Raw genomic sequence first — 8,404 nt, 5'->3', positions numbered from 1 at the left:
TAACCACCTCTTCCATATGCCCCCCCCATAAGGGGAAATGCTGCCCAAATATGTTGCCTTAGATAGAATGTTCTTTTCTGCCACATGCCTAGCTTCCCAGTCTTATGAGCCAAGTTGTAGCTGAGAGTGACTATTCTGAGATTGCATTGTGAAATCTTTCCTCCTCCAAATTTATCTAGAGAAATGAAAAGAGCCCATCCTTACGAGCTCAAGGGAAGATTCTGAAGCTCTTGCCAGAGCACCAAGAGGAAAATCCACTGCTTCAAAAGACAGGGGTGTCCAAACCTGCAGTCGCGGGAGCATGAATCACTGTAGCCCAATCCCTCAACTTTCCTCCTTAGCTCGTATAAATATACTCCTCGTTGTTCTTGGTTTTCTTTTCTATTTTAAAATTCAGAATTTTTATTCTTCTACTTGAGATGTCCAAGTTGCTAAATCTGGGGGCAGATGCTCTCTTTCTCGATGTAAGTCTACAGGAATTCTTGCCTCTTCCCTTAGTGTCTGCCCAAAATAGGTACAGTTCTGAGAGCTGCTGCTGCCCACAAAGTGCAGGCTGCTGTCCCCTGGTCTGCCGAGCAGACAGAGGGAAAGAGAGAGGGTTTGTTTGTTTTTTGTTTCTTTTTTTTTTTTTTTTTCATAAAAGGCCTGTGGCAGAAGCCTGGATACATACACATGCCAGACAGAAAATAGCCCAAGATGATGATCTCAACTTATTCTTGATTGCTAATTTCTAGTTGCTGTACTGAACACAGAGTTAGAAACATTGTGTGCTCGGAAGGTTTGCAGTCTAAACTGCCAATGGTGTGCCCTGTGCATGAGGCTGGTCAATAAATATTATTTGATGAGCCGGCAGCCTGTTAGGAGGGAGGAACACACTGGCTCTCTGAATAGTTCAAGTACTCAGTCCAAGAGGAGAGAAATGGGATTCAGCCAGAAGTTGAGAAGTAGTAACAAAATGATGAATAATCATGCCTATTTATGAGCAAGGAGGGTTTTTTTTTTTAATACCACAGGGCCCAGGAACTTTTGAACACAGCTCCCAGTCCTGCCCAGTGGCTCAGGAAGTTTGAGGGACAGAATCATCCCCATTTTTGAGGAGGAGAAGTTGAGTTATGAAGACATGAGTCAGCTTTTCTGTGGCCATATGGTACAAATGGTCCCAGAGTTAGGTTTCCTGACTTCCAGCCAAGGAAGGCATTTTTCAGACCTCTGGCCTCCTTCACAGGACTCTTCTGATACAAGTGTCACCTGCCAAACATCCCAAAAAGGCCCAACATGGCTTTGGCTTTGTTTCCAAGTTGGCCAACAGTTGGCGATGTGAAATGGAGACCTTCTCCCAAAGGGGCAGGAGAACAGCAGAACAGGAGTGAGTGCAGCTCAGGTCAGTGTCCTGTGCTGGAGGGAAGCAGACAGTCACCAGACATCTCTGCTGTCCCTTATGTGTGGCCCTCCACAGGTGACAAACAGGAAAGACTTGCCTCCTAGGGATCAGATGGCCATCTGAAGCACTGGTTAGCACAGTTGGCACAGTCTCCATAGATGACTGGCTCAGCTCAGCCTCATCTCTGAAAATTAGCATATGGCTCAAAGAACCCTGTAAGTGCCCACAGGCACTGCTGCCTCCATTCTGCTACTTTGGGCAGAGTGAAGTTGAGTACCAGCAGAAGGAACAATCAATACCCTGAATTATCCAGAAAAAAATGAAATGCAAGCCAACTAGTTTAACCAAAGAAGCAAGATACTGGTTTTTTTTTCCCTTAAAAAGAGCAAAAACAAATTTAAAAAGCAATTCACCAAAGAAGACAAAATACAAAATTGCCAGGAATTGCCAGTCGGTAGAGATTTGGCATTTGAGGGTGGTGGACCAGCTGTCCAAGATGACAGGATTGTTGTTGATGGGTCTGGGTCTTCAGGGAGGTGGACTTTGGATGGTGTTGCCATGGCCCGCTCACACTTGTTTACATCTGTTCCTTGGAATACTAAAACAGCATTGTAGTCCATGGCCTATGCCTGAGAAACCTAGCTGCTGTCCCCTTGGAAATACAGAGGGCCCCGTCTTAAAAAAATCTTTGAAACACGGTCAGCCAGAGGGCACAAGTGACACTGAGGCAGAAAAAGCACTATGTGAGTGGTCAGAAGAGGTGTTTCCTGCCTCTGCGTCTATCAACTCTCTGACACCTCTGGCCACAGTTTCCTTAGATAAAATGGAGCTCATGCTTACCTACTCTACATGTTGGTGTGAGGCTCAAATGACATCCCGTAAAATGCACTGTCTGGAGGTTGTTTTATCCCAGGGCTATTGCCTTGGCTTGTGGTAAATCTCAAGGCGGTCCTATATCAGCATCTCCATCACACATAGGGGTTGGCCTGCCACCTCCCCTCAGTTCTTGGAGTGTGTATGTGCTACTCTTTGGATATTCCTGTGGGTGGATCATCATTCCTGTTGGATGATTGTCAACCAACAACCGTAATACTCCAATGTATGTCCTTCTTCCTGGAGCTTATTTGCTAGAATCCAATGTTGGCTCTACTTCAGGCAAAGGTATTGAAGATTCTGGCAAAGCTTAGAGTATCTCCTAAACTTGCCCCCCAAGAATACAGTCCTACAGAAGATCATTTGACAAATCCTGAGACTCAGCAGCATTCTCTCCAGATCGAAGGGGGAACTGAGAAGCCAGGACTGAAACTGGAAAGGCAACACTTCACTAAAAACAAAAAGCTTGAAATGATCACAGTGAACCTATGAAGACAAAAGCCACACCTAAATCATGACTTGCACTTAGATTGTGGAGGAATAGAGTTCCTCAGGGTGTCTGTTCAGCCCCCTCTTCTTGAAAAGAGCCTCTCCATCCATCAAGTGAGAGCCTCACAGACCTATCTGGGTCATGTGGCCCTACTTACTTGGTGTTAGCTCATCTGGTGGGCCCTTGGCCAGGATGGGCCAATGGAACTCCATGGGAATGTGGAGCTGGGATTCAAGGATGCAGCCAGGGTCTGAGTGTGGCTGGACCGGAAGGACATACACACTTGCTCTGTGGAGCAGACACCTTCCGTCGTGTGCACGGAGGCACAGAGAAGGCTGACCTCAATAGAGAGGAGAAAAAGCAGATAGAGTCAGCCAGAGATGTGAGCCCATCAGGCTCCAAGGAGGGAATAGCTGCCTTGGCTCCTGACAGTGCCCCAGGCTTTGATTCTAGTCCCCTCCTCCCCTGTTATTCCATGACATGCTTCTGAATCCTTATACCATCTTCCTTTTCTCACTTACACTAGACTGAGTTTGTTTGTTTGTTGTTGTTGTGAGTTCATTTATATTATCTGCAATTCTTAGAATCTTAAAGGACTCAAGAAACCTGCAGGTCAAGTGAAGGCATTTAGGCTTTATCCCATGAGCCGTGAGGACCCTGAACAGCCAGTAAAACCAGGAGCTCCTCAAAGCATCACTTAAAGAAAGTGTTGAAAGGTGCTGATGCAACATCTTGCAGTTAACAACCACCACTCAATAAATGGTTCTTGAAGTACACGAATTTAAGTCGTGTACTTCAAAAAAAGTCTCGTACAGTGTAGGATAAACACTGCAGTTCAGCAAAGGGACAAAGATGGTGAGATAGCCTTCACTCCTCTTCAAGACAATCTGATGACCTGGTGTTTAGCAGGTGACACCTGGGAACCTCCATCTCTTTCAGAATATGTCTCTATGTTCTGACCCCCAGTAGTGTTTAGATGGTACAAGAAAGGCAATATTTATGGAGATTTCTTTTACATATGGTAGTCACAGGTGATGGATATTTACAAGAAAAGATGTTTCCCAAATAGATATACATATTATGCAAATACTGGGGGGTAAACATTTCCATTCCAAGGATGTGGTACTTCTCAACCCTCCTCTCAATATGCTATTCAGGTAGCCCCCACTTTTCAAAAGTTTGCCTTATGCCACTTCACTACTGCAAAAGACCTGCATTAGTACCTGTTTTCACTAATTGAAAGAAATCTGGAGAGGATTTCTTTGCTTTTACAAAAAAAAGGCGAAAAGACAAAAATCACGTCCAGGTTTTGTTTTGCAGCAAGCCTCTACGGAGGCGCCCAAGCAGTGGGAGTGGAGCCACCGAGCTTCCTCTGGGAACTACCCTCAGCAACTCAGCATCAAGCCACATGGCTACAAACTTGAGTCTGTGAGTATGTGTGCTTTCTCTCAATTTATTTTGTGCTTTTGTTAGCGAGACGCATCCGAAGGTATCAGAAAAGCATACGAGGGATCATTTTTGAGGGTCTGGGAACTCTCAAAAAATTTTCCATATAAATTAATGGTAATGACTCCTCTGCTTTGTGTCATGTTGGTTTATGAAGGTTTTTAGAGGAGGATCCTACTTTCAGGTAGTGGGGGAAACCTGTATTGGAGACTGTGCTAGCGACAAGAGAGGACTGCATGGAGACGAACCAGAGAATGAACACACAAATCCCCGTATGAGAGGACTTAATATTAAAGAATGAGGTCTTTGACCGAGTATATTTGGCAATGGAGATGAATTATTAGTTTTTATACCTATCTTTAAATATCTTAAAAGATTTTCAGGTTGGAGAGAAAATAGACTTGTCATGGGCTATTCCAGAGAAGGAATCTACAGGCCCCTTTTTCATCCAAAATAGCAACACTGCCCCAATATTATACAGTTGGAATGTTCTTTCTACCTCTTCCTTTGACAGCTACCATGCCTAGCCTCATAGTGGGCCAGTCAGGGAATCTGTGCCTTGGTTTTTCCCATTGTTTGGTATGTGAGTGACCCAAGGGTTCTCCTTCCCATTGGTATCTTAGTATGTTCAAGGCTTTGATAACAACATGCCACAGACTGAGTGGCTTACAAAACAACAGAAATTTATTTCTCACAGTTCTGGAGGCTGGAAGGTCGAGATCAAGGTGTCAGGATGTCCACGTTCTGGTGAGGGCTCTCCTCCTGGTTCATAGCTGGAGGCTTCTCGCTGTCATCTCACATGGCGGAGGGGGCAAGGGAGATTTATAACAATAATCCAATTCATGAGGGTTGCAACCTCCCAAAGGCCTCACCTCCCAATACCGTCAGCCTTGGGCATGAGGGAAGGGGAGATATAGAGAGGGGTGGTTAGAATTCCAACATAGGAATTTCGGGGGGCACACAGATATTCAGACCATAGCAATTCAGTTCACGTTGCAAGCAACTGAACAAGTCCTACCCAGGACCTGTAATAGCTGCCCAACAAGAAGCTGTCTCTCAGCACCAGGTCCTAGCATGGGGCTTGTCCACAGAGAGCCAACAAGCATGTTTAAGGGGAACATTGGAGGAAGTGAAAAATCAAGATGTCTTCTGCATTAACTATGATCCCTTCAGCTTCTTGACCACTAAATAATAGTAATATTTTTCCTTCACAAATTACTCATTGAGGAAGAGAAAATAATGCAATAGTACATGCCACAGAGGAAGAAAAAAAAAAGACAGCAAAACATTGTAAATAAATTAATACTGGACTCAATTACAATGCAAATGTCCTACCCAGCTTATCTTTTTTAACCTCTAGGTCTCCTTCTAGAATACAGGTTCCTTGAGGACAGGGTCCATGTCTTCTGTGTTTTGTTTTGTTTCATTTCTGTATCCCAGGACCTGACAAAATTTTTCTTTTTTTGTAAAGATTTTATTTATATATTCATGAGAGACACAGAGGCAGAGACACAGGCAGAGGGAGAAGCAGGCTCCATGCAGGGAGCCCAACGTGGGACTCGATCCCGGGTCTCCAGAATCACACCCTGGGCTGAAGGCAGACGCTCAACCGCTGAGCCACCCAGTGGGTGTCCCCAAACATTTTTCAAAGATCTGAAATTTAGGTGCATCTTTGTTTTTAACAGTTTCCAACACTCCAAGGAAATGACCTACTTGAATTCAGGGATGTACGTAAGCTGCAAGTGTACTCTGTCAGCTTGGGCTGCTGTAACAAAATACCATAGACTAAGTGGCTTAAACAACAGATGTGTACTTCTCACAGTTCTGGAAGCTGGGGAGGCCACAATCAAAGTGCTGGCAGTTTCAGTTCCTGGTGAGAGCCCTCTTCCTGGTTTTGTATAGATGGCCCGCTTTCTCACTGTGTTCCCAGGGCCTGGAGAGAGCAAGCAATCTATGGTCTCTCTTCCTCTTCTACTAAGGGCACTAATCCTATCATGGGGCCCACCGGCATCACATCATCTAAAACTAAAGAATTCTACTACCATGTACCACACACTGGAGGTTAGGGCTTTAATATATGAATTTTGTGGGAACACAAACAACCAGTCCATAATAGACACTTATTGGGAAAAGAAACTCTCCCCCAGACTCCCCGAGGGTCCACTCTTCCTCTTGGAGGAAGGCTGTGCGCTGGGTAGAGCTCTAATTTCCCACTTCCCCGAAGGCAGAAGAGGGCAGCCTGCCACATGGGGGTGTTTGAAGCAGGCTCTCGCATATCACCAGGATGAGACTGGCCTTCCTGGCAGGCTGTCCTGCTGCTGTGAGATTATATTCATGTTACAGTTCTTACCTCAGCCCTAGACTCAACAAGACATGGAAACTTCCCTCTAGAAGTCAGCCCTGGTTAAATTAGCCCCACCAAACCCTAAACAGAAAGCACCATGACTCTGCAAGCTGAATGACCTCAGGCTGACCCAGTGCAGCAGAAAGTGTTAGAATGTTTAAGCAAGACTTCTTGAGGCTTTGGCAGCCATTATTGTTGCTCTCTGACCCCAACTGGCTTTCCTCAAGGTCTCTCAGATCACCGTCAGGCAAGGGCCTTAGACCTCCCTTCCCTAAACAATTGTCAGTCACCATCCAATGGCAGCCATCAGATGCCAGGATTACCAAACTTGTGGAAGCAGTGGGGAAATTGCAGGACTTGCAATCATTTTACAGGATAGAGGCCTTTCCAGGGTGAGGGGGACCAGACGGCACTGTGATCTCCATTCCTGGAGAGAGAGAGAGAGAGAAAGAGAGAGAGAGAGAGAGAGAAACTTTAAAATCATTTAATTATGATATTCGGGCTTAATATTAACAAGCTCAAAAGTTTTCCAACACCCTTCCCCAAAGCCTCACGGCCTCCAAATGACTTCAGCTGCTCCGAGACAGTCCACTGTGTGTCTGGGGCATCAATTTGATTTACAGAGCATTTCAAAATATTTATATATTTTTTAAGGTTTCCATCACAGCCTCAGCCAGTAACCTGCTGTGTTTGAAAATGTCTGGGCAGTAATTGTCATTGTTTGCAACAGCTATTTTGGACTCCACTGAGCACCGTGGCATTTTGTAGAATCTAGGAATGCAATTACCAAAGTTGTATACATAATCCAAGTGACCTCTTGGCTTCAGAAGCTCAACCCCTAGAAAAAAAAGGATAACAACAGCAAAACGTTTGTTTAATTTTTCTTCTGTAGTTGGTCAGTGGTAGGTGGATTATATTATGGCCAATTTGGCAAAAAGATGATTAGTGTAACAATTCCTTATAAGTACAAAACAATGTTGAATTCAACATACAAGAAAGAATATGACTGGGATGATGGGCTCCTCTGACCCACTTTCCTTACCTAAGTGTTTGTAGAGGAAATTGGATACTGAGGGGATGTCTGGGTCCTGCAATGATTCATCCTTCATGATGCAAGAGATTGTTTTTTTTACCAATTAGAAGAGGGCACTCTTATGTCATTTAAAAAACAAGTTGCTCACAGTCAAAGAGTTTATGTAAAGGGAAAAAAATGTATTCAATAAGAAAGAGACCATTTTGGAGTCAGTAAATAGGAGTTGCCCTGTGTGTCTTTAGGGATTGAGGTTTTTTGGATCTTATCAGCTTCTGACAGGCTCAGGTTACTCCCAAATTATTTTCTCCTCTCCCGGTGTTTGTGTTCCCGGGGTGTGTGTGTGTGTGTGTGTGTGTCTGTGTTGTCTGTGTGTGTCTGTGTGTGCGTGTGTTTGGCTTTCAGATACTATCAGGAAACTGGGCTTCTAAAGCCCTCCCGCAGTGTGAGGCAGACTTGTCAGACCTAAGAACAGATAAACATAACCTCTCGACTTCCAAGTGGATCAGTGGTTTGGGTAATTCCTGCTAGAGCTACAGGATTCCTAAGAAACAGTCTTGAAACTTCCAAGCTTCCCCTAAGGAAAAACCCAAACAATTTGTCCGATGGAAATGCCCAAGAGCATTTTGCTCAGCACTTTGCAGGTTGCACAATAGCTCCCCACTCCTGTCTGTCTGTAAGCATGTCTGGTGTCTGTAAGCATGTCTGGTGCCATGTCTGGTGCCTATGGATCTGAACCTGGTGAGTCTCAAGCCTGGGTAACAGCTTGTCCTCAGATTTGGTGCTCTCCTTGCTGTCCGCAGCCTCTCCCCTTCTTGACAGTGGTGGTGGCTTTCCAGC

Source organism: Vulpes lagopus, chromosome 8 (genome assembly GCF_018345385.1).
Source record: "Vulpes lagopus strain Blue_001 chromosome 8, ASM1834538v1, whole genome shotgun sequence".
NCBI classification, from domain to species: Eukaryota; Metazoa; Chordata; class Mammalia; order Carnivora; family Canidae; genus Vulpes; species Vulpes lagopus.
Note: the sequence above shows the minus strand (reverse complement) of the source record.